Source organism: Aegilops tauschii, chromosome 1 (genome assembly GCF_002575655.3).
Source record: "Aegilops tauschii subsp. strangulata cultivar AL8/78 chromosome 1, Aet v6.0, whole genome shotgun sequence".
Lineage (NCBI taxonomy): Eukaryota > Viridiplantae > Streptophyta > Magnoliopsida > Poales > Poaceae > Aegilops > Aegilops tauschii.
The window spans coordinates 418,988,072-419,016,071 of record NC_053035.3 but is presented as its reverse complement, the minus strand read 5'-3'; positions in this window follow the sequence as shown (position 1 = coordinate 419,016,071).

Genomic DNA, 28,000 nt, shown 5'->3' with positions numbered 1-28,000 from the left:
GAAGAAGAACTAGTGAGTTCTTGAGGGTGACTCCGCCAACATACTTCACTCATATCATTTTGGCGAGGACAAGTGTAAATAACTTCCACAACTTGCACTAGTTCAAGGAGTCACGAACCCTCTTTTTGGTAAGACAAGGGACAAGGTAACCTAATGCCTTCATGGACATCATCTTGTGTGTACATCACTCTATGTCTATGGATATCCTTGTTTGTTCCTTGTGGGACTAACCTGTGTAGGTATTGAAAGTGCAACTCACTCCAATGGATTGCTCCGAATGATCTACATCAACATGGAGCATCCACATCTTCAACATCTACATGAAGTCATCATCGACAAAACCCAAGGTTAGTTCATCCCTCTTACAGGGGATATCACATCTAGGGGGAGCTTTACTCTAATCAATTGAGCTAAAGCAACTCTAATAGTGTGAACACAACAATGCTTTATGTAAAAGTGGCAACCCCACTTGTGCTTAAACGATGAGTATGACCTATGATCAAATGTTCTCATTTGACTCCTAAGTCAATATACTCATATATAGATGACCTAGCCATCGCCAATTGCTTGATAGATGCTAGAGTGTTTGTGCATGCTTTGTCACATATTTCTTTTGCCATTTTATTGTGTGAGCATGTCGATTGCATATTTTTTTTCTCATTCGAGGACATCCATTTGTTGCTTTGGTTGTTTGCCTTTTTCTCTTTTGTTAAATGGATGGACAAGAATGCCTAAGAACTCCCTCTAGCTATCTATGCTTTTCTCATCTCAAACTCTATTCATGCTACATCACAAAGTTTGATCAAGTCAGATTCGAACCACTCTGTGTGAGGAGCACTCGGAGTCCCCGATTCGTCATAGACTTAAACTTCCAAAACCTCTCTGTGCATTTCGGTATGACCGATTCATCCACTTCGGTCACACTGAGTTCACTGAGTTGATCTAGGTTTTCAATCTCGGTGCAACCGATTTGAACCTTTCGGTCACACCGACTTGCAGTAACCGCTTGTGATTCTGCATCTCGGTGCCACCGAGTTGTTCCTTTGAAATGTTTAGTATATGAATCTATTCCTATGAACCAATTAGCTCTAAAGGAAAAGATCCTATAAAAATCATATCATATAAAGTTCCTATGATATTCCTCCACACCAAAGGATGGTTGAAATTGCTGCAGGTGATACGACGGTCTTTCTTTGTAGACTACTCCCCCATCTTTATAGTTACCTCTCTAAGATGAATGAAATAATATATACTGGGTATTCTATATGTGCATTTTGGTACACGAAAACTCGGTAAAAGTTTGCGAGGTTCGAATTTTCAATAAAGCTATATGCACTGCATTTTGGAACGGAGGGAGGACCATACGACAGTTGCTAACACTCACGTGGAAGATTTGCGTGTAGGAGGAGTGGCTGTTCTGTTAAATGACATGGAAAAACTGACACTGTCGGATGCTGATCTAACGCTTCTTACGGCGTTCGTCAGGAAATGGCTTGTGGCAAATGTTTGTCAGATAATGATTTACGGACACATGCATTGCATTGATATGTGCCCCCTCTCTCTCATGCACACACACCCTCACGAGTCACGACTCTCCCGAGTCCTCTCACACCCACCGTCTATCTGCAGGTAGACGTCACACATGTGCTCTTCACACCCTACCCTCAGAACTTCTAAAAAACAAAATATGTCGCGCACCTTTTATTTTAACTCACACGTCACACACTTATACTATTACTCTTGTGGCAAACGTTCTTTGGGCATAGTATATTGTACTCTCACGAAGAGAAGCGGTGCACGCACGCACTAGTTCTCTCACACCCACTCGCGGGTACACGTAGGAGCGCATTTTTTTGAAGCTAGTACAACAAAATCACTCCACTATCTATATAAACAGGAGCCTTAGCGCTTGCTTTACTAGGGTTCCTCTCTTTCACTCTCTCATGCTCTCCAGATCTAAGCAAGACACAGGTGGCCACACACTCTCTCTGCTCACGGCTGGTCACAAATCCGTCCGGACCACCTCGACCGAGGCAGGGTGTAGGTGCATCGTTGAAAGTGCAACTATCCCTAGGTGGTTTTGTTAATTCCTAACAACATATAGCTCATTGAGCTAATGCTATTTCAGGATAGATATTTCAGGAAAGCTCAATGATTGGCATGGCATGGATTAGAAAGTGGACCCTTCAAAATGCTAAGGACAAAAGATTGGCTCAAGCTCAAAGCACAAGACTCTACATTTTCTATTTTAGTGATCCAAGATCACATTGAGTCTATAGGAAAAGCCAATACTATTAAGAAGGGATGAGGTGTTGCTTAGTGAGGTGCTTGCTCAAAATGCTTAGTGATATGCTCCAAAACCCTCCACTATTTTCTCATATCCACATATGTCCCAATTCACAAGTCCAAGTCGGCCCCACCGATTCTTTCTATCCGGCGCCACCGAGTTCAGTTGACATAGCCACCGCCAGAAACCCTAGGCTTTTCGGTCTCACCGATAGGGATCTCGGTCTCACCGAGATGGGATTGTAATCTCTCGGTTTCCCTTCGTAACGTTTCGGTCAAACCGAGATGAGCAATCGGTCCCACAGAGATTGCAATGCAAACACTCTGTTTCCTTGTCGTAACGTTTCGGTCCAACCGAGATGAGCGAATCGGTCCTACCGAGTTTGCCTGACAAACTCTCTGTTTGACTATTACCAAAATCAGTCCCACCGAGTTTGTGTAATCGGTCTCACCGAGATTACGTTATGCCCTAACCCTAATGAAATCGGTCCCACCGAAACATCTAACAGTCACATTATGAACCAAATCGGTCTGACCGAGTTCTCTGAATCAGTCCCACCGAGTTTGGTGATTTGTGTGTAATGGTTACATTTTGTGTGGAGGCTATATATACCCCTCCACCCACTCTTCATTCGTGGAGAGAGCCATCAGAACATGCCTACACTTCCTATACATATTTTCTGAGAGAGAACCACCTACACTTGTGATGAGGTCAAGATATTCCATTCCAACCACATAAATCTTGATCTCTAGCCTTCCCCAAGTTGCTTTCCACTCAAATCTTTTTTCTACCAAATCCAATCCTATGAGAGAGAGTTGAGTGTTGGGGAGACTATCATTTGAAGCACAAGAGCAAGGAGTTCATCATCAACACACCATTTGTTACTTCTTGGAGAGTGGTGTCTCCTAGATTGGCTAGGAGTCACTTGGGAGCCTCCGACAAGATTGTGGAAGTGAACCAAGGAGTTTGTAAGGGCAAGGAGATCGCCTACTTCGTGAAGATCTACCCTAGTGAGGCAAGTCCTTTGTGGGCGACGGCCATGGTGGGATAGACAAGGTTGCTTCTTCGTGGACCCTTCGTGGGTGGAGCCCTCCGTGGACTCGCGCAACCGTTACCCTTCGTGGGTTGAAGTTTCCATCAACGTGGATGTATGATAGCACCACCTATCAGAACCACGGATAAGAAATCTCCGTGTCAACATTGTGTTTGCTCCCTCGAACTCATCCCTTTACCTTCATATGGAATTGTTTTACATTCCGCTGCTATACTCTTAGAATTGCATGTGTAGGTTGATTGCTTGACTTGTGCTAAGTTGTTAAAATCTACCAAGAACTAAAATTGGGAAAAGGCTAGATCTTTATTTTGTCAAGTAGTCTAATCACCCCTCTCTAGACATACGTTCGATCCCACAAGTGGTATCAGAGCTTTGGTCTCCATTTGCTTTGATTTCCATAGCTTTTGGTGGTCAAAGCCTTGGTTTCACAACCTAGGAGAGTATGGCGTCTAGCAAGGGAAATTACCACCGTAGAGGTCCTTACTTTGATGGTACAAATTTTGCTAGTTGGAAGCATAAGATGAAAATGCATATTCTTGGACATAACCCCACCGTTTGGGCTATTGGGTGTATTGGCTTGCAAGGTGAATTCTTTGATGGGAGAGAACCAAACCGTGAAGCTACCACGGAAGAGTTGAAGATGCTACAATACAATGCTCAAGCTTGTGATATTCTCTTCAATGGATTGTGCCCCGAAGAATTCAACAAAATCAGCCGTCTTGAGAATGCAAAGGAAATTTGGGATACTTTGATTGATATGCACGAAGGTACCGACTCCGTCAAGGAATCCAAATTGGATGTGCTTCAAAGTCAACTTGACAAGTTCAAAATGAAGGATGGTGAAGGTGTCGTCGAAATGTACTCTAGGCTTGCTCTCATCACAAATGAGATTGCCGGCTTGGGAAGTGAAGAGATGACCGACAAATTCATCATCAAGAAGATCCTAAGAGCTTTGGATGGAAAATATGATACCGTCTGCACATTGATCCAAATGATGCCCAATTACAAAGATTTCAAGCCAACGGAAGTCATTGGAAGAATTGTTGCTCATGAGATGTCACTCAAGGATAAGTAAGAGCTTCACAACAAGTCTAGTGGTGCTTACAAAGCCTCGTGTGATGCTCCCACGTCATCAAGTGAGAAACAAACCTTCAATGAAGAATTGAGCCTAATGGTAAAGAACTTCAACAAGTTCTACAAGAGTAGAAGCAAAGAAAGAAGTTGCAAGTCAAGGTCCTACAATGACAAAAGATCTTCTAGTCGTGAGCGTAATTGCTACAATTGTGGAAGACCCGGACACTACTCAAATGGGTGTATGGCTCCCTACAAAAGAAGAGAAGATTCTCCCAAAAGAAGAAGTAGAAGAGAAGAATCACCACCAAGAGAAAGGAGGAGTAGAGATGATCGTTATGAATGAAGACCCTCTCGGAGAAGGAAGGACTCGGAAAGGAAAGAAAAGTCATCAAGGAGCTACACAAAAAGAAGACATCAAGCTCATGTTGGTGAATGGGTATCTGGCTCCGACTCCGACAATCACTCCGAAAGAAGTTATCACTCCGACTCCGAATATACTCAAGATGAAGGTGTTGCCGGTCTAGCACTTGTGTCAACCAACTCCTACGACATATTTGACTCACCAAATGAAGGAATTGGAAGATACTTCATGGCCAAAGGTCCAAAGGTAACACATCCCGAGTATGTTAATTTCAATAGTGATGAAGATGATTTGCTAGGTGTTGATGATTTACTTGTTGACAACTCTAGTGATGAAAACTATGATGAAACATCAATTAATCATGCTAATCAAGATAAAACGAATGATGATGATAAGAAGGAGATTGAGCGTCTAACTAACGAATTAAACACTCTTAAGTTAGCTCATGAAACTACCTTGGAAAATCATCGTGAACTTTTAAAGACTCATGATAAGCTACGCTTTGAAAAGCTCAACCTTGAGCAAGAGCATGAGTTTTTAAAGGCAATCAATGATGATCTTCGCAAGAAAAGTTCTTCTTACATTGCCAAGCGTTTACTCTTGTCTACTTACATGCCACAATCTAAATCTAGCAACAAGAACAAGAAAGATGCTTCATCTAGTAGTAACAACAATCATGCTAAATCCATTGTTGTTGCTTCTAGTAGTTCTCTTGATTCCACTAATGCTTATCTTAGCCAAGTTACACTTGAGCAAGAAAATGGCTTATTGAAGGGAATCGTAGAGAAAGGTGTTTACAAGAGCCTTGCCGGAAGTAAGCAATTTGAGGAAATTGTACGCAAGCAAGGAAGACACTGGAAGAATCAAGGTGTTGGTTTTGAACGAAAGTTCAATGCCAATGGAGTTGAGTGGGAAGAAGATCAATACCCCAAGACGAAGTTTGTTCCTCAACAAGAGAAGTATGATCCTACTCGTCTTCAGGTCTGCCTCTTCAGGTCTCCGGATCGTCCGCTCGTCGCCAGCGACCTCCCGCCGTTGGTCTCCACCGCCGTCAACGGAAATCTTCACCGCCGTTGCCGCCGTAGCAAGTTCGTCGCCGAACTAGGGTACGAACTTGATCTTTGTGCTAATCCTTAACTCCGATTCTTAGCACATTGCTTTGCCATGATTCTTGCCACGATTGGAACCATCCTGTCCAGCGAAAACATCCCGTAGATTAGTTTTGATTTGAAAATTTAGGGTTAGGTCTCCACCAAATTTATCTCGGACCGACCGAGTTGTAGAAATCGGTCTCACCGATTTTGGCTTAGGCCAAAGCACACGCGTTTTCGGTCTGACCGAAAATTGCAAATCGGTGTGACCGAGTTCGATTCTTTGTGAAACCCTAGCAGTCTCGGTACCACCAAACTTTGACTCGGTCTGACCGAGTTCACTAGTTCAGGTTCCAAAAGCTGCTTCGGTATCACCGAGTTTACAAATCGGTAGATCCGAAATGCTTTCTGTGAAGAACTAAAACTAAGATTTTAAGTCATCCATTTTGCAAAACTCCTGTACTTTGTGATGCTCATCTACTCTACCTCATCTATAACCTATTGACAGGGTCTGCTGTCAGAGTATTTGCAGAGATGTCTGACCAGAGTGATAGTCAGAACAGGTCTGAGCAACAGGTACAGATGAGTGAGGGTTCAGATCCCTCTAGCAGCTATGATGAAGGCAGCAGGAGCACTCCAAGCAATCTGCCAAAGGCTGCTACCAGGACAAGGAAGAAGAGGAATTCTGACTCTGAAGATGAAGATTATGTGGCAGTTGAAGATGAAGCCACTTCAAAGAAGAAGGTGCTTAAGAAAGAGTATGGCTCAGCTGCTGCAACTAAGCCAGGTCTGAAAACAAAGATGCCAGCAAGAAGACAGCCCATGTCTAAGCCAAGAAAAGTTGCCACAAGAGAAACAATGGAGTTCACTCCTGAACCAAGGAAACTGGAGATGGCAAGAAGAGAAAAGAAAGGGTCAAAAAGACCATTGCCAGAGTTATTGGGAAGCCATCAATGATGAGAGATTTAGAAGAAGAGGAAGAGGAAGAGGATGTTGCACTAGCACCCAAAGCACAAAAGCTTATGGGAGATGCAATCAAATCAGGGGCTGCTCCATCTAAGCCCAAAGCTGCTCCCAAGGCTGCTACTCCAGCTCCAAAGCGAAAACCCAAGAGAAGCACCAGAAACATACCTGCTAAAGAGAAGAACAAGGCCCCAATGCCTCAAGCTGCTGCTGAAGAAGAAGATGATTCTGTTATTTTGAGGCTGAAGCCCAAGATCCCTGACCACACTGATGCACACCCAGTTGTAGAAAACATGAAAATCAGGAAGGATGCAGGATTGAGACTATGGAGACAGTCTGATCCATATGCTATCAGGAGAAGAACTGCTGTGGACTACAGGTTTCACACTAAGGAACAACAGGACTTCTATGAGACTGTTTTGCTTAACAAGAAGCCCATTGTGTGTGATATGAGATGGACTGACTGGGAATTCATCAAGGAGAATGAAGATCACTTCCCTGGAGTGCTTGATAGCTTTAAGGCATGTGGAGTGGATACTTTTGTTGCCCAGAAGCTCACCAAGTGGAATAATGAGCTCATCATGCAGTTTTACTCCACTGCCCACTTCTATCCAGATGGAAGGATTGTATGGATGTCTGAGGGTACTAGGTACCAATCTACAGTTGATGAGTGGGCCAAGCTTATAAATGCTCCTGAGGAACATGAGGATGACTTGGACATTTATGCAGAGAAGAAGAAAGACCACAACAGTATGGCTAACATGTACAAGGAGATCCCAGATGCTGCTTTGGATACACATAAGTTTGTATCAGTTCACTATCTGTTGTCTGGTCTGCCAACAACCAACTGGATCTTAAGGCACACACTGCTACCCAAGTCAGGTGATCACAAGATGATCAGAGGACATGCTATAAACTTGCTGCACATATTTGATGTCCCACAGAAGTTCAAAGTCATGAGCCTGATTGTTGAAACAATCAAGAGGACTGCAGCTGATCAGAAGAGAAGTTGTGGGTATGCCCCACACATTCAGGAGCTAATCAACTCATAGATGGGCAAAGGCAAGTACATCTTGGATAAGGAGCACCTGCCCATCTATCCTGAATTTGAAGACAACACTGTTGGATGAATCAGAATGACCCATCTTCAGCTCAAGCACAAGAAAAGAGAGAGAAGGCTAAGGCTGAGAAGGCTGCAAAGATGCCAACTGTGGAAGAGGCATCTCAGGTATTCTTGAAGAGCAAGTAAGATCAGATTGGATATCTGATCCAATCCACTCTGAGGATTGAGAAGGGCTTGGCCACCCTGACCAAGAACCAGGAGAGTCTGGAGAGGATCATTGAGCAGAAATTCTATGACCTTGATGTCAAGGTAACAGAGATCCAAACTGCAGTTGAGCAACTTCAGGAGGAAGCTGACGAGAAGAAGGGCAAGTCTACCACAGATGCTATTGCCAGAGTGCCCAGAGGACAGAGATCTGCTGCAGTGCTAGTGACAGACACTAGAGCTACAGCATCAGCACCAGCAGCTACAGCTCCAGTTCCACCTCCAGCAGCTACTCCACCAGCTCCAGCTACTTCATCAGAAGCCTTCGTTCTTGGAGTTCTCTCAACACCACCTCCCGAAGATCAAGCCTGAGATTCGTTTAGCACTATGCATTTTTGTCAGGACCGGATTTTCGGGATATCAATTCTCCAGAAAATGGCCCTTGTGCTCACCAGCCCCAGGATTACTGGTAGCTGATGAGGCACCAACTTGATACAAGAATTCCAAGCAAAGTACAAAATATGTAGTACAAGACCATTGTGGCCTATGAGTACAACACTTGGTTCCTAGTGGTTGATGGCGGAAGCGGTTTGAGGTTCATCTGTGTCTATGGGACTCCATTTCCCACAAGAACAGCTGACCAGGATAACTCCTATCTTCGCGAGGCTGCTATCAACACTGCATAGGTTCCGGGGCTGTCGTCGTAACGCTCTTCTCCACGCAAGAAATCTGGCCAAGACAATAGCCAGGGACAAGCCAGTGAGTACGTTTGAATGTACTCGCAAACATTTAGAACACGGGGGTAATATAACAAGGGGGTAATCATGCTCCGGAATATTCTATGATCATAATGTCTGTCATGAAATATACGAAAATCTGTGATGCACGCATGCAGGAAAAATATGAACATGCAATACGGGAGTAAAAAATAGAATGCACTGACCGAGTGTCTAAAATGACTCCTCGAATGGTTGCAAATAAATTAACAATGCCTCAGTCGGGCGTCTGAGCGACACCACATAAAGGGCTTATAAAGGATAAATAGACAACAAGCATGCCGCAGTCGGGCGTCTGAGCGACGCCACATAAAGGGCTTATAAAGGATAAATAAACAACAAGCATGCCGCAGTCGGGCGTCTGAGCGACACCACATAAAGGGCTTATAAAGAATAATTAAATAACATGCATGCCGCAGTCGGGCGTCTGAGCGACACCACAGAGAGGGCTTATATAAGAATAATCACAGTGAATATCCAGGAGGTAGAACCGTCCCAGGGATACTCAATAATTCAAATAATGTAAGTGGTTAGTCCACAATAATAAACATAATCCTCATACGTCACAGGTCATAAACTAATCTAGTTTAGCCGTTTCTCCATCCGAAGACCGTCACTAACATAATCATAATCCAATGATCTAGTCTAGCCGTTTCTCCATCCGAAGACCGTCACTAACATAATCATAATCCAATGATCTAGTCTAGCCGTTTCTCCATCCGAAAACCGTCACTAGACCCATCTCAGACTGCAGTCCTTACCCATGGACGTGGCTATCCGAATAGATATAACCTCTGCAGAGGGTGTACTCTTTACCCATGAGTAACGGATTTATTTAGTCCATCGGGACTAATTCCGCCTACGGCCTTTTAATTGAAAACACGCCTGACCTGCACACACCAGCTTAACTTACCGGTGTCTGGAATCACCCACGACACCTGTCAAGTAAAACTCTAAGTGGGGAGGCTACAACCTCGACATAGCATGGGATCAAATTTATATCGCGCGCTCTAAGGGGTGCCCCCCTCTCGGTCCCAACCGGAAACACCCATGCCCCCAGACCAGGTGGCATGCCTACCGGAGGCCTCCGGTATCTTCCACCATGGCCTCTCTGTATGGTGTGTGCTTTGGTAAGGGGTTGACAACTTACTGAACCGTACCCTACGTGCGGCAGGGACAAGTGGTAGAACAAAACAAGAAGGGGAAGTCACTGAACAAGACTCGACTTACGGCCGACTCAGGAGGTCCAAGCATTCTCCATAAGACAAATATATTTCCATTAACAGATAGAGTCACCACCCATCAAACCTCACCATGCCATACCGGACACACTCATCTCGACGAGGAACTAGGGACAACTCGTGTCTACCCAAGACAGCGACCTTCCCGGCTTCCTTCCGGTATGCATGAAAAGCTCACGAGGATGACTACTATCATTGGCATGACCATTACTACCAGCAAAGAATCTCCATTGTGCATTCATACGAATGATTTTTATCGTCACATAAAAATAACGTATGCTCCTAGACAAGTGGTGTTGTAACCGTATGAAAACACCTTACAAAAATATTATGCCAGAGTTCAGAATGCTTGCCTTCAAGTGTATGCATGTGGGGGTGCACTTTTTGAAGGTTGCCTTTTTCTCCAAAATCCAATTTTGAGAAATATTCAAATAACACATATTTCAAAAACAGTACAAAAATTTGTCCCAAATATTTTTGAAATAAATCTTAAAATAAACTAGATGAAATTTGAGAGAGGTAGGAAAAAGAATCAACTCATTCGGAGTTTTATTTTCAAAGTTATAGCCAGTCAAAGATTAGTCAAAGTTCTGTTTTAATAAAATCAGAAAAAGAAAATGCTTCGGGGGAATACGCTTTCGAAGCAGAGGAAACGTACTCGGGACTTCTGCGCTTTCACTTAACTAGAGTGGACGGGCACGCGGGTCACTGACAGTGGGTCCAGGGGGCCCACTTGTCAGGTTTGACTGGTCTTCCCTGCCTCCTCTCTCTCTGCCCGAACGGTGGCGGGACTCCGGCGGTCGCCGTCGACGAACGGCAGCTCCCCACGGGGCCCTGAGGGCAGGGATGGATCCGCCAGTCTAGGGCGGTCCTCCCGGTGGGCGCTAGGCAGGTGGGGACGGAGGAAGTCACCGGCGGCGAGCTCTGCGGCGGACGGTGGTTCGGGAGCAAAGTGGGCTTCGGGCTATGGTGGTCCTTGGTCGAGGCTGAGGCGCTAGGCAGCTCCGCAAGACTATGGGGAGACGGTTGGTGGCATTGGATGGGCGGGGGAGAGCCTGGCTGCGACGTATTGTACTGGATTGCGGCAGCGACCGAACTGGCCGGAGACGAGGAAGAAGGCCCCTCCCCGTCGATTGCTGGCTGCGGGAGTACTATGGGGGTGGCCTGGGGTTGCTTGAGGGCTCGGAGGAGCTCGGGGTCTCCTTAAATAGGCGCTCGAGGTCGGTCCCGTGGCGGCCATGGATAGGATCGCCGGCGACCGCTGTCCTGTGGTTGCAGGGCTACGTGGCGGCGACGAGCGCGTGCCGACGGCTTGCAGATAAGCTCGGGCTGTTCCCAGGGGGCAGCTGGCGCGCGCGGGTGGCTTGGGCGGCGCCGTCCACGGCAGAGCCCGCTGCCGACGCCGGCGTGCCGCCAAGGGAGCTCTGACGGCGGCGCTGTAGGGCGCCAAGGAGGCTTGGATGGTTCTGGTGAGTGGGCGAGTGCAGGGCGCGGCTCTGCAGGCGAGCAAGGGCCAGGGGTGCGACGCGGCGACCCGTGCGCACGCACGTGCAAAACGCACGCTCTGGCCACGCCCAGAGCACGCACACCAGGTGTTCAACGAAAAGCCAGCGCGTGCAGTGAGCTTGGGTGATGCTGGCAGCTAACAGGCCAGGGTTAGGGATAGCTAGGAGGTTAGTGGACATGCTGGATGGGTCAGGGGCTCAAGCTCACAATGCAAACTAGAAATCATGCCAAAACTGTTCCTGCACACAGGGTGTTCGACAGAATGCCATGGGCATCTAGGCAACTCTTGGGTGGCTAAACTCCCCAGATCCTAGTCTCTTTAGGAGATAAAGAAGGTGGTAAGGTTAGTTTGGCAAAAACAGAAATTTGTTAGTGTAAGTTTTTGAGAAAACCAGTTTTGGGCAAAAACTAAAGGCTATCATTGCATGCACCAAAGGTACTCCAAAGGGTCCAAACTCCTGGACTTAATAGTTTGGTAGGGAGGACTATAAGTAGGAAAAAGCTCAAGGGCACTAGAGCAAAATAAAATAGGCTTGCAGTACAAATCACCAAACTGGAGCAGAATGAAGATGAGGATGATTCACTCAAATTTTTCAAAGAACAACACTGGGTTTTTGCATGAAGTTAAATTATGAGCATCTACTGACATCTCCAAACACTTGGAAGAATTTTTAGAAGAATATTTAAATAGGTTGTAGTGCAAAAATACCTACTGGACCAGATTTGAAAATTGATGTAGAGCTCAAAACCTCCAATAACCAACGGATATTTTTGCATAGGAGTGATGTGGAAACCTCACATGACATCCCCAAATTTTGGTGAAAATTTTAAATGCATTTATCAAAAGGTTGTAGTGAAAAAGGGGCTCCAAATTTATGAAAGATCATTTTAAAAGAATAAAGCTCATGAAAAATAATTATGCAAATAAATCTACTAAAAAAATTGATTTTATAAAGAGGGCATACAAGTTCCAATAATACTTTTGGAAAGTTTCTATTTGAGGTAAAAACCCACAATATTAAAGAGAAGAGGGGTTCTGAAATCAAAGGAGAAGTCCAGAAAAATAAAAATTTAATTTCCTGGCAAAATTTTAATTAATAAAACAAGGTCAAATTTTTGGGGTGTTACAACACTACCCCCCTTAAGAAAAATCTCGTCCTCGAGATTTGCTAAGGGTTGTTTTTAAAAAATAAAACTCCCATTAGTTGAAATCAAGAGTTTGCTCATAGCACGAATTTTGGGTACAAACATAAGCTGCAACACACAAATAAACATAGCTATGACGTTTACGATGAAAAAGGCAAAAGGACAGGGTCCTGAGAAAACGTCTCTGGTACTGGGGCGCGCAAGCAGACATCCTTTAATAATGGTGACACAGAATCACACAATTACAAGGCGTAGAAAAACTAAGGCTCGGTACTACTCGAGTGACTTAGTCTACTCCGTTAATATCTAAGCGGGCTTGCCTAGTGGACGTCGAAGCTTCTCCACGGGTTTCACCGTCGGGATTAACCGGATGAGGTTGAGGGGCTGCAGGGTCGGGGTAGCGATCATGACCATCGCGGGGGTTGTTGGCTACAATCCCGTTGGAGTGTGTTCCCAAAAGGCGACGAAGCGCTTCTGGGGACACCAACGTATTTTGGTCGATGGCTGGGGCAGACCTCAAGGGCTCGATTGGGTGTCCAAACAGCACGACTAGGTTGTCGGCATCGGGATCCACTTCTCCTCTCGCCGGGGCTCGGTGAAACAGTTCTCTACGAGCTGCGATCAGATCAAGGGTGATTTGATCGAACAGTTCCTCTAGTGCACTTACATAGCGCACCAGATGCAATAGTGCAGGATCCATCTCGTGATCTCCGTTGGCAACCTGGGGCGGCCTACCATCCCGTTACGACTGGGGTAGTAGTAGAACGAGCGACAGTTAACTCTGGGCGACAAGTGCCGGAGTTGAACTATAGCTTCTCGAGCTGCGAGTTGGATGGCTTGTGGCTCAAAGGGAGTGGTCCTTCCAGTGAACCTGTAGGGGCGTTCTGGCGATAGACCCCTACCATAAATGTGTACAGTGGCCCAGAACTGACGGCTCTCACTGCTCATGAGTTCTTGGTACACAACATATTCTGAGGGCTCTTCTAATGCATAGGCACGGCGGGTGAGGTTTGCGAGCACGGTCACAAAACCTCCAAGGTTGGTTGCTGTGGTCTCATTGTGAACAATGGGGCCAGGCATCGTGACTTGGTTTGGGAAAGAGGCTGTGCTGTGCTGGGTTGAGGCTAGCGTGCCCTTTTTATAGAAAAAGGGGCGGAGTCTTCCTTCGCACGCTTGCGAATGAGACAAGTTCGGTCACTGGCGTGTGATCGACAGGCTAAGCTGATAGGTTGGGCACCGACTGCCAAAAGCGTCGGGGTCACTGCGTGGCTATCTTAGACGAGAAGCTTGGCCGGGGTTGGGTTAAGGCCTGGTGGGTTGGTTAACCTAGGTTTATTGACCTGGCTAAGATAGGATTAGCCAATGGTCAGCCTGGCTCTGATACCAAGTCTGTCAGGACCAGATTTTCGGGATATCAATTCTCCAGAAAATGGCCCTTGTGCTCACCAGCCCCAGGATTACTGGTAGCTGATGAGGCACCAACTTGATACAAGAATTCCAAGCAAAGTACAAAATATGTAGTACAAGACCATTGTGGCCTATGAGTACAACACTTGGTTCCTAGTGGTTGATGGCGGAAGCGGTTTGAGGTTCATCTGTGTCCATGGGACTCCATTTCCCACAAGAACAGCTGACCAGGATAACTCCTATCTTCGCGAGGTTGCTATCAACACTGCATAGGTTCCGGGGCTGTCGTTGTCACGCTCTTCTCCACGCAAGAAATCTGGCCAAGACAATAGCCAGGGACAAGCCAGTGAGTACGTTTGAATGTACTCGCAAACATTTAGAACACGGGGGTAATATAACAAGGGGGTAATCACGCTCCGGAATGTTCTATGATCATAACTTCTGTCACGAAATATACGAAAATCTGTGATGCACGCATGCAGGAAAAATATGAACATGCAATACGGGAGTAAAAAATAGAATGCACTGACCGAGTGTCTGAAATGACTCCTCGAAAGGTTGCAAATAAATTAACAATGCCTCAGTCGGGCGTCTGAGCGACACCACATAAAGGGCTTATAAAGGATAAATAGACAACAAGCATGCCGCAGTCGGGCGTCTGAGCGACGCCACATAAAGGGATTATAAAGGATAAATAAACAACAAGCATGCCGCAGTCGGGCGTCTGAGCGACACCACATAAAGGGCTTATAAAGAATAATTAAATAACATGCATGCCGCAGTCGGGCGTCTGAGCGACACCACAGAGAGGGCTTATATAAGAATAATCACAGTGAATATACAGGAGGTAGAACCGTCCCAGGGATACTCAATAATTCAAATAATGTAAGTGGTTAGTCCACAATAATAAACATAATCCTCATACGTCACAGGTCATAAACTAATCTAGTTTAGCCGTTTCTCCATCCGAAGACCGTCACTAACATAATCATAATCCAATGATCTAGTCTAGCCGTTTCTCCATCCGAAGACCGTCACTAACATAATCATAATCCAATGATCTAGTCTAGCCGTTTCTCCATCCGAAAACCGTCACTAGACCCATCTCAGACTGCAGTCCTTACCCATGGACGTGGCTATCCGAATAGATATAACCTCTGCAGAGGGTGTACTCTTTACCCACGAGTAACGGATTTATTTAGTCCATCGGGACTAATTCCGCCTACGGCCTTTTAATTGAAAACACGCCTGACCTGCACACATCAGCTTAACTTACCGGTGTCTGGAATCACCCACGACACCTGTCAAGTAAAACTCTAAGTGGGGAGGCTACAACCTCGACGTAGCATGGGATCAAATTTATATCGCGCGCTCTAAGGGGTGCCCCCCTCTCGGTCCCAACCGGAAACACCCATGCCCCCAGACCAGGTGGCATGCCTACCGGAGGCCTCCGGTATCTTCCACCATGGCCTCTCTGTATGGTGTGTGCTTTGGTAAGGGGTTGACAACTTACTGAACCGTACCCTACGTGCGGCAGGGACAAGTGGTAGAACAAAACAAGAAGGGGAAGTCACTGAACAAGACTCGACTTACGGCCGACTCAGGAGGTCCAAGTATTCTCCATAAGACAAATATATTTCCATTAACAGATAGAGTCACCACCCATCAAACCTCACCATGCCATACCGGACACACTCGTCTCGACGAGGAACTAGGGACAACTCGTGTCTACCCAAGACAGCGACCTTCCCGGCTTCCTTCCGGTATGCATGAAAAGCTCACGAGGATGACTACTATCATTGGCATGACCATTACTACCAGCAAAGAATCTCCATTGTGCATTCATACGAATGATTTTTATCGTCACATAAAAATAACGTATGCTCCAAGACAAGTGGTGTTGTAACCGTATCAAAACACCTTACAAAAATATTATGCCAGAGTTCAGAATGCTTGCCTTCAAGTGTATGCATGTGGGGGTGCACTTTTTGAAGGTTGCCTTTTTCTCCAAAATCCAATTTTGAGAAATATTCAAATAACACATATTTCAAAAACAGTACAAAAAGTTGTCTCAAATATTTTTGAAATAAATCTTAAAATAAACTAGATGAAATTTGAGAGAGGTAGGAAAAATAATCAACTCATTTGGAGTTTTATTTTAAAAGTTATAGCCAGTCAAAGTTCTGTTTTAATAAAATCAGAAAAAGAAAACGCTTCGGGGGAATACGCTTTCGAAGCAGAGGAGACGTACTCGGGACTTTTGCGCTTTCACATAACCAGAGTGGACGGGCGCGCGGGTCACTGACAGTGGGTCCAGGGGGCCCACTGGTCAGGTTTGACTGGTCTTCCCTCCCTCCTCTCTCTCTCTGCCCGAACGGTGGCGGGACTCCGGCGATCGCCGTCGACGAACGGCAGCTCCCCACGGGGCCCCGAGGGCAGGGATGGATCCGCCAGTCTAGGGCAGTCCTCCCGGTGGGCGCTAGGCAGGTGGGGACGGAGGAAGTCACCGGCGGCGAGCTCCGCGGCGGACGGTGGTTCGGGAGCAAAGTGGGCTTCGGGCTATGGTGGTCCTTGGTCGAGGCTGAGGCGCTAGGCAGCTCCGCAAGACTATGGGGAGACGGTTGGTGGCGTTGGATGGGCGGGGGAGGGCCTGGCTGCGACAGATTGTACTAGATTGCGGCGGCGACCGAACTGGCCGGAGACGAGGAAGAAGGCCCCTCCCCGTCGATTGCTGGCTGCGGGAGTACTATGGGGGTGGCCTGGGGTTGCCTGAGGGCTCGGAGGAGCTCGGGGTCTCCTTAAATAGGTGCTCGAGGTCGGTCCCGTGGCGGCCGTGGATAGGATCGCCGGCGACCGCTGTCCTATGGTTGCAGGGCTACGTGGCGACGAGCGCATGCCGACGGCTTGCGGATAAGCTCGGGCTGTTCCCAGGGGGCAGCTGGCGCGCGCGGGTGGCTTGGGCGGCGCCGTCCACGGCAGAGCCTGCTGCCGACACCGGCGTGCCGCCAAGGGAGCTCTGACGGTGGCGCTGTAGGGTGCCAGGGAGGCTTGGATGGTTCTGGTGAGTGGGCGAGTGCAGGGCGCGGCTCTGCAGGGGAGCAAGGGCCAGGGGTGCGACGCGGCGACCCGTGCGCACGCACGTGCAAAACGCGCGCTCTGGCCGCGCCCAGAGCACGCACACCAGGTGTTCGACGAAAAGCCAGCGCGTGCAGTGAGCTTGGGTGATGCTGGCAGCTAACAGGCCAGGGTTAGGGATAGCTAGGAGGTTAGTGGACATGCTGGATGGGTCAGGGGCTCAAGCTCACAATGCAAACTAGAAATCATGCCAAAACTGTTCCTGCACACAGGGTGTTCGACAGAATGCCATGGGCATCTAGGCAACTCTTGGGGTGGCTAAACTCCCCAGATCCTAGTCTCTTTAGGAGCTAAAGAAGGTGGTAAGGTTAGTTTGGCAAAAACAGAAATTTGTTAGTGCAAGTTTTTGAGAAAACCAGTTTTGGGCAGAAACTAAAGGCTATCATTGCATGCACCAAAGATACTCCAAAGGGTCCAAACTCCTGGATTTAATAGTTTGGTAGGGAGGACTATAAGTAGGAAAAAGCTCAAGGGCACTAGAGCAAAATAAAATAGGGTTGCAGTACAAATCACCAAACTGGAGCAGAATGAAGATGAGGATGATTCACTCAAATTTTTCAAAGAACAACACTGGGTTTTTGCATGAAGTTGAATTATGAGCATCTACTGACATCTCCAAACACTTGGAAGAATTTTTAGAAGAATATTTAAATAGGTTGTAGTGCAAAAATACCTACTGGACCAGATTTGAAAATTGATGTAGAGCTCAAAACCTCCAATAACGAAAGGATATTTTTGCATAGGAGTGATGTGGAACCCTCACATGACATCCACAAATTTTGGTGAAAATTTTAAATGCATTTATCAAAAGGTTGCAGTGAAAAAGGGGCTCCAAATTTATGAAAGATCATTTTAAAAGAATAAAGCTCATGAAAAATAATTATGCAAATAAATCTACTGAAAAAAAATTGATTTTATAAAGAGAGCATACACGTTCCAATAATACTTTTGGAAAGTTTCCATTTGAGGTAAAAACCCACAATATTAAAGAGAAGAGGGGTTCTGAAATCAAAGGAGAAGTCCAGAAAAATAAAAATTTAATTTCCTGGCAAAATTTTAATTAATAAAACAAGGTCAAATTTTTGGGGTGTTACAATTTTTGAACTTTTTGGTAACTTGTTGCCAAAGGGGGAGAAAAATGTATAGATCACAGGCTTCGAGAGAGAGAGTGTTGGTTTTTATCTTTCTTTGCACTTATTTGGTTTGGTTTGAAACTTTATTGTGTGCTTGTGTGAGCTACTTGCGAGTTACTTGTTTGATCTTGTGTTTGATCATATGCTACCCTTAATGCTTGTTGGATGATAAATTTCTTATATCCTAGATGATCATTCACTTGTTTTGGTGATGAGTGCATGCTTTAACTTCTATCATTTTGAGCGCTCCACCAAGATGTATGTGACATGGAAGAATAACCCATGATCCTAATTGACTGTGCATTTGCATTCAAAAGCAAATTTTAAATAATGCACAATTTTAGGGGGAGCTCTTGCTTATCAGATACTTCTCAAAGTGACGATGTTTTTCAAACTTATTTATCATTTGTCGAAGCTTTGATCTATATGTTGTCATCAATTACCAAAAAGGGGGAGATTGAAAGTGCAACTATGCCTGGGTGGTTTTGGTAATTCCTAACAACATATAGCTCATTGAGCTAATGCTATTTCAAGATAGATATTTCAGGAAAGCTCAATGATTGGCATGGCATGGATTAGAAAGTGGACCCTTCAAAATGCTAAGGACAAAAGAATGGCTCAAGCTCAAAGCACAAGCCTCTACATTTTCTATTTTAGTGATCCAAGATCACATTGAGTCTATAGGAAAAGCCAATACTATTAAGAAGGGATGAGGTGTTGCTTAATGAGGTGCTTGCTCAAAATGCTTAGTGATATGCTCCAAAACCCTCCACTACTATCTCATATCCACATATGTCCCAAATCACAAGTCCAACTCGGCCCCACCGATTCTTTCTATCCGGCGCCACCGAGTTCAGTTGACATAGCCACTGCCAGAAACCCTAGTCTTTTCGGTCTCACCGATAGGGATCTCGGTCTCACCGAGATGGGATTGTAATCTCTCTGTTTCCCTTCGTGACATTTTGGTCAAACCGAGATGAGCGATCGGTCCCACCGAGATTGCAATGCAAACACTCGGTTTCCTTTTCGTAACGTTTCAGTCCAACCGAGATGAGCGAATCGGTCCAACCGAGATGAGCGAATCGGTCCGACCGAGTTTGTCTGACAAACTCTCTGTTTGACTATTACCAAATTCGGTCCCACCGAGTTTGTGTAATCGGTCTCACCGAGATTACGTTATACCCTAACCCTAATGAAATCGCTTCCACCGAGTTGACATGTCGGTCCCACCGAAACATCTAACGGTCACATCATGAACCAAATCGGTCTGACCGAGTTCTCTGAATCGGTCCCACCGAGTTTGGTGATTTGTGTGTAACGGTTAGATTTTGTGTGGAGGCTATATATACCCCTCCACCGACTCTTCATTCGTGGAGAGAGCCATCAGAACATGCATACACTTCCAATACATATTTTCTGAGAGAGAACCACCTACACTTGTGTTGAGGTCAAGATATTCCATTCCAACCACATAAATCTTGATCTCTAGCCTTCCCCAAGTTGCCTTCCACTCAAATCTTATTTCTACCAAATCCAGTCCTATGAGAGAGAGTTGAGTGTTGGGGAGACTATCATTTGAAGCACAAGAGCAAGGAGTTCATCATCAACATACCATTTGTTACTTCTTGGAGAGTGGTGTCTCCTAGATTGGCTAGGTGTCACTTGGGAGCCTCCGACAAGATTGTGGAGTTGAACCAAGGATTTTGTAAGGGCAAGGAGATCGCCTACTTCGTGAAGATCTACCCTAGTGAGGCAAGTCCTTCGTGGGCGACGGCCATGGTGGGATAGACAAGGTTGCTTCTTCGTGGACCCTTCGTGGGTGGAGCTCTCCGTGGACTCGCGCAACCGTTAGCCTTCGTGGGTTGAAGTTTCCATCAACGTGGATGTACGATAGCACAACCTATCGGAACCACGGATAAAAAATCTGCGTGTTAACATTGCGTTTGCTCCCTCAAACTCATCCCTTTACCTTCATATGCAATTGTTTTACATTCCGCTGCTATACTCTTAGAATTGCATGTGTAGGTTGATTGCTTGACTTGTGCTAAGTTGTTAAAATCTGCCAAGAACTAAAATTGGGAAAAGGCTAGATTTTTATTTGGTCAAGTAGTCTAATCACCCCCCTCTAGACATACTTTCGTTCCTACAATCGTTCACGCTGTCGTCAGCGGCGAGGGAGTAGACCAGTGGCTGCCCCCTGTCCCGATCGGTGGCCGTGCTATTCTCTTCGAGAGAGTGCCGGCTCGGGACGGCCTCCGACCCCTTCTTCCTGCTTGCAGTATTGTGGCCAAGATGTAGCCTCCCGACGCCGTCTTTGCCACATGCCGATGACCCTCGGGTATATATTCCTTCGAAACCTGCCTTGCTCTATTGCCCCAGCTCCCCACGTGGCTGCCTGTGGATCTTTTCCTACTTCCATCGGATGTTCCAAATCCACCTAGGCTTTTACTATTATTAGAGGTAAAGCTAGTTCATATAGTCGAATCTAAGAGTTGGTTCAAACAGGGAAGAAAGTGGGAAAGCTGTAGCATGAATCTAGGACTTGGTTCTAAGAGGAAACGGGGGAAAGTAGTAGATACTGGCTACCCAACTGGTCTCTTGGTTGAAAAGGCGAAGAAAGCATGTTGGATGGCGAAGGGTGGGGGAAGTGGACCCGTCTCTTGGTCGAAAAAGGAAAGAAAGTGAGGGGTGTTGGGGGACAACACAAATGAGAATGAGGACGTCTAGATTTCCTGTGCTCACATCGGAAAAATGTCGTCGAGGAGATAAAAAATGGGACAAATGTAGACATGCTGCCTGAGTGTTTGCCGCTCTCGGCAACCATGCCTCACCACTTTATGGCCCTGCTGTCCATACGCCCATATCGCTACCGCTAATGTAAAATCACATGAAGCATTAAGCAATGCCACCTAATGTCACTATAAGTAATGGTCTAGTTGTCAGGACCCCGATTCTAAGTCACACCGATCTAGCCTGTAACACCTCATATCACTTTCGGCGTCACGCACGGTAATCCCACGGGTGTCGCCTTACCATGGCCCGGGACCGTTTGCGCCTTTTGGCTCACGTATATGACAGTGTTGCTAGCATCCATATGACAGAGAACCCGGGCCGACATGGCTAGTCGTGAACCCAAAGCAGCACTAACTTACGGGGACAGGCATACGTGAATCAACATCGAGCATGTCGGTCAACAGCGTGCGAATCCGGGCTGTAGCACTGGGCTAACAGGACTCCGGGAACCCGGGCTGTAGCAGGCTAGGCAGGACTCCGGATGTCACCGCGTGACCTTTCCCCGAAGGTACAGACACAAGAACGAAGTGAATCACATGCCGGCCAATCAGGTGTCCGGAGCAGTAGTGCTGGGCTAGCAGGACTCCGGTGAACCGGGCTGTAGCGGACTACTATGGCTCATGGAAGCACAAGACTACATTTCCCCATAAGAGAGGCTACCAAGGATAAACAACTAGGTTGTCGGATCCCACACATACCAAGCATTTCAATCATACACGCAATATGCTCGATATGTGTAAATACAACATGGCATCACAACATAACTCTACGACTCAAGTATTTATTCAATAGGCTCCGAGGAGCAAGATATTACAAACATAGGTCTCATGACCCAACATTCAGAGCATACAAGTCAAACACATGCGGAAGCTTAACATGTCTGAGTGCAGACATCTACAAATGAAAAAGGCTGAGAAGCCTGACTATCTACTAGATCCTGCCGAGGGCACACGATCGTAGCTGAGGTATCAAGCTAAATGTCGAAGTCCACACGGAACTACTAGCGAGACTGACGTCTCTCTGCAAAACATAAAATAAGCAAACGTGATTACAAATGTACCCAGCAAGGCTTACATCAGAACTATCTACATATGCATCGGTATCAACAAAGGGGGTGGTGGAGTTTAACTGCAGCAAGCCAGCTTTGACTCGGTGGCTATCCTAAACTACGACTGCAAGTAACTCTTTTGAGGTGGCGCACACGAGTCCACATATTCACCATATCAATACTCCACTATGGATCCGCTCCCGTCTCCCTACGAGAACGCCATCCATAGCACTCACGCTTATCTTGCGCATTTTAGAGTATCCACTTTCACTTGTCTATGAACTGTTATAGGCAACCCAGAAGTCCTTTACCACGGACACGGCTATTCAAATATATGATGTTAACCCTGCAGGGGTGTACTTCGTCACACACGCTCTCACCACTTACCGCCGTTTACACAGCATGTACTCGGCAACCTTCAAGCGGAAGCCCAACGTGGGTGTCGGCCACAGCCTACCTAAACACTCAAGTCTCTAGTCCAGGTTTATCGCCTATTCAGGTTTCCACATACGGCCCCGAACGATGTGTACAGGGTTCCGAGACACCAAACGGGCGCCCGGCATGCCCGGCCACGTGCCTACCGCATCACAGCCCACCCCTCGGGTCAGCGCTTCCCACGGCCTCCAGCATACTACAAACACCAGAAACTACTTGCAACTCCTGGACAGAGGACAAGGGTGATTAAGAAGCCGAGAGGGTCCATTGGTTTCGGGCCCAATGCATGGTAGTAACTGTATCATGGATCACAAACACAGAACTCAGTTCCTGAGGACGGCTTCAATGAGACAACCCACCATGTACTCCTACATGGCCTCTCACCGCTACCTTTACCAAATCGTGTTCACACACTTAGCTCACACACAGTAGGACATGTTCATCACCATTCCAACTCATCCCCGATGAATCAGACCCGACTCAACTCTAAGCAGTAGCAGGCATGACAAACAAGCAGGAATGAGTAGGCACATCAGGGCTCAAACAACTCCTACTCATGCTAGTGGGTTTCATCTATTTACTGTGGCAATGACAGGTCATGCAGAGGATAAGGGGTTCAACTACCGCAGCATGAAACAGTTGAATCGTTGTTGTCCTAATGCAGTAAAAGAGAGAAGGAGCGAGAGAGTGGGTTTGTATCGGAATGGACAAGGGGGTTTTGCTTGCCTGGCACTTCCGAAGATCATATAGCTCTTCATCAGTGTCATCGAACTCATCGTCGGAACCACGTCTATCGAGAGGGGACAACCACCGGCAAACAAGGAAGAACACAATCAATGCAATGCAACAATTATGATGCATGCTAAGACATGGCAATATGAATGTGTTTTGGCTAATGCAACTACAAACAGATGGGTTTGGGTCATTTTGAACCAAAGGTTCAATCCCAAACTCAAATTATGAATTTAAATAGTGCCTTATCATGTTTTGAACTAAACAGCAAGGTTAAGTTGTTTAAACATGCATGAAACCAGTACAGATGGAAAGACTGGATTTTTTTGATCATTTTTCATATATAATTTGTTTCATTTGGAGTTATGGTTGAATTTCTATGAATTTTAGAAGGTTTGGGTATTTTCTGGAATTTCCTGTATAAAAATAATTCCAGTAATTAAATTAATGCGCCAGCATTGCGTCAAGGTGACGTTAGCTGGTCAGCGGGGTCGTCCAGGTCAAACCTGACGTGTGGGGTCCACACGTCAGTGTCACTGTTAGTAAACTAACTAATTTAGAATTAATTAAAAGTTAATCCAGGTTAGTTAGCAGGCGGGCCCCACTTGTCATTGACTCAGGGGAGGGGGTCAGCCTGGGTCAAACGGGGTCAACTCGCCGGCGTTTAGCCGCCGGCGAGGCCAGACGCGGCGGCGAGCACGGGTTTGCCCTACGGGGCGTCGTTTGGCGCGCGGAGCACAGCTATGGGATGCGGACGCTCGTCCGCATCCAACCGTGGGGGTGGGCGCCAGGTAAGTGGCCTCTGGCCTTTCTCTCTCTCTCTGTTAATAATTTGTTCTGTTTTCTATTTTTGCTATTATGTTTTGATTCAGTTCAAAGACCAAACCATTTTTCAAAATTCATGAAAATAATTGTGTAAACCAAATGGACTTATCCAAAGCTAACAACAATTTCCAGAATTATTGAACATATATTTATTATATAACAAATATAGATCCAATTCAAATATTTATTGGATTAATTCAAAGGCCCAAAATAATTATGTTAAACCTTCCAAAAATATTGGTTTGAATTTTATTCTTGCCAATATTTTTCAAGGTTTAACAGGAACATTTTCTTAGGCTTCTTTGACAAGATTTTAATGTTGATCATTTTAAAAGGTTTCTGAGGCTTTGAAAATTCCTCAATTCAAATTTCATTTGAATTTAAACATGATGCATGGAGGCAAGAAAAATCAAGCAAGGGCTGATCTGGTGCTGTGACACTAGTGCCGCCGATAAATTGAAGCAATGCCACCACCATTTTATGAAGTGCTTCCATCTTGCTTTATTTCCCATGAATTGTGTTTTTGCAGTTACACTTAAATCTCACACCGCTAACATTGCTTCATCCCAGTGGAACTGCACAAATTTGATTGCACATTTACTGACCATGTGCTACTCTCATGACAGTAATACTAATGCTATTGTTCTGCATGTTAATCTAGTAGCAGTGTTGATGTGATGTGATGCTACTTACTTAAGGGCACTTTCATACTGTCAATGTAGTGCCAATTACAACATGATAGATGCTGCTGTTAATCATACGCCACTGCAAATATCTATCACTATTTAAATAACCGTATTTTGTATTTGCGCAAATAGTTATGTCTGTCTCCATATCATTTCTATCCGCGCAATCAAAAGTACACACCTCAGTTTTAGTACAACTGCACAAAATGAGATGGCTATTCCTAGCTGTCGTCCTCTAACCACCAGTGTTCCAGGTATTCCTACATTGGTAGTAACTAGGAAGAATGACCAACACAATCTAAAAGAAGTTGATTCGTACATTTTACTTCCTGATTGCAGTGCAGGGACGAGCGAAAACAACTGCATCCTAGTCCAGAATGCACTTTCTACCAGTTCATCCATGGACCAAGGACTAGCCGGCATGGCTGCACGGAGGTTTTTTGGGACAGGTGCGCGGACAAGAGGCATTGTGGTCTGCTTATTTCTGCAAATAGCGGTGCTTAAATTTAGTGGAATGCACAAGAATTTCAGCTGGTCAGTACACTACATGGTTCAGTTCAGCATTCCAGCTGAGAACACAATTATAATTGGTTGTTCTGGAATGAGAGAACCTAACCCTGGATGGTGGCAACAAGAAAAAACCAGAGTGAACTCCAGGAAATTTAAGCCTGCTGGGAGGCCCTTTGCTCAGAGAAGCCTTGCTTGATTTTTCCTGACTTGTAAACCTTCTTAGAACTTTGTCTTTTGCTGTGAACTAGTATATGTTTGTTATGTTCTATGAATCATTGAGATGTATAAAATTTCTTAACTTATGCTTTTCAAGTTTTTTATGAAGCCGAGTCTAATGTGAGTGTTCCACATGAATGCTGGATTAGCGTGTGAATGTTTGGAATTTACATTGTGGCCTCAGTTAACTGCATGAACCACTGTAACAATATACGTAGTTGCTTATATGTTAGACAATAGATTATTGATTGTTAGCTGGTCGATAGCCTAGTGTTGAAGCGATCTGAGCCAATGTGCCGTGTTTTGCACAACTGCTTCCAAGTGGGGTAGCACCAACAGTGTTTACAAGTACTTATGTATACGTCGGCGCACAGTTCTTGAACGAGTACTGTATTTCATCAAACACACACTGCTCGTATGATAAACCGTGACAACTTATGTCTTACCATGCCATATTCATGAAAAAACTAGTGAGGACGCATCTGTTTCGGCAACAATTATGATGGTTCTCACATGATTCACGGGCACACAAAAGTAGCAGCAGTTCCCATGGACGGATTCAAACAGAGTACTAGCCCCAGAGGGCTCGATCATAGGCAAGGTTCGGATAATTAGACACAATCCAAACTACTATTAAACACTAGCTGGGGCAACTATTTCATGCCTCGATCTAATTTGGGTTGGACACAAGATGGACCTTGCCATGAACGTCATCGAGGACGTCCGATAGTAGCTCAATCTTGTGAACCATCATGAAGATAACCTTGTGGCCTTGCCACTCATAAACTTGTTTGTGGAGGCATGCCACGTCATCTTCTTGCGTAAGCTTGACAAGAACAGTATGCCTCACAAACGAAGGAGTAGCTTTGAACTTCTTGTGCTTCAGTACACCCTGGACAACATGCCTGACAACAGTGATGCTGGAATACAACTCGACATCGATATAAGCACAAATGGCTTCCAGGGTCCAACAGCCTAAGAACTCTGTTTTCCCAGTGCGTATATTCAGGTCATCCGCCTCATAGCGAGTGACATGTACAACCACACAATCCTTGTCTGCATCAGGGCTCTAATTGAAACAGAAACAAATTCTGAATTACTTTCCAGTATAAGAAACACAAGTTATTTAAACCACTATGTATAGCATGGCATCGAAGCTAATAGAATTTTGCATTATTCATCACCACATACTTAGATGAAAAACCACAATCGAGATCGGCAAAAAAGAAAATCACCTTGGGCAGCTCAGACACATCCTCAAAGGGGCAAAACTGCTCCTGCAGGGCCACGGGGGCTGTAACCTCAAACGGGGCATTGACCATCTCAGTAGCGCCGTGAGCGTATCTGGGGCCAGCTCGGTGGCTGCCTCCATCTTCTTGGAGCTCTCTGTCTCGTGGGGATCAGCCTCCCGCGTCTGCTCCAACATTGGCAGATCTTTGCCTGGTTTTCCTTGGTCCATCATGAAACTGACGAATACTAGGAGACCACTGAAAGGAAAACACAATCGCAATGACAATGAAACAAAAAAGAGAGTGAGGATCGGTTACTGCTTTGCAAAAGTTATTTTTTTCTCTGAACGAAAATATACCAACATCACGGATCCGCTTACCTTCCCTTCGTTGGGCGAGAAGAATAGTAGCAGATGCGAGTGTTGGCTTTCTTGAAGACGGTGAGGGAGAAGGGGATTCAGCGAAGAGTGAAAATGATGGTTGCTTCGTCCGTCAAACTTAAGACTGCGGGGAGGTGGGGTTTGTGATACGACGGCCCGTTACTGCCGCGCTACGACTGGGGTGACTCTTCGCCTGCATACTGCCTTCTAATTTGGTGGATGGCAGTTGGGTCCGCGTGCTGCATGGCCCTCATGTCAGTGAACAAAAGTAAAACGGCATTCAGTAGAGGGAGACGTTTTGATGACCTAGGAGGAGCCAGAAGCGGTAGTGTATCCACTGTACTAGTAGTAGTAGTTTCTCTGGGTAGCTGTAGAGTGTCTCCACTGTACAAGTAGTAATTGTTTCTCTGGGCCCAAGACAAAACTGCCCATCCACCCTAGTAAATATTAAAATCAATTCAAAAGCCCATATATTTACTTAATGAGAGGCGCTACCCACACCCAGCACACCGCCCCCCAAAAAAACCTGGGTGCTCTTCTTCCTCCTCACTCCCACCCACCTCACATAATCTTGCTCCACTCGTACCCCCAAATTCCTCACCTCACTCCTACAGAAATCCCCAGCTCCCCTTCTTTCTCACTACTACGGAAAAACCCCAGCTCCCCTTCTTCTTCACTCGCACTACAACTAGGCCCGTCATTTGT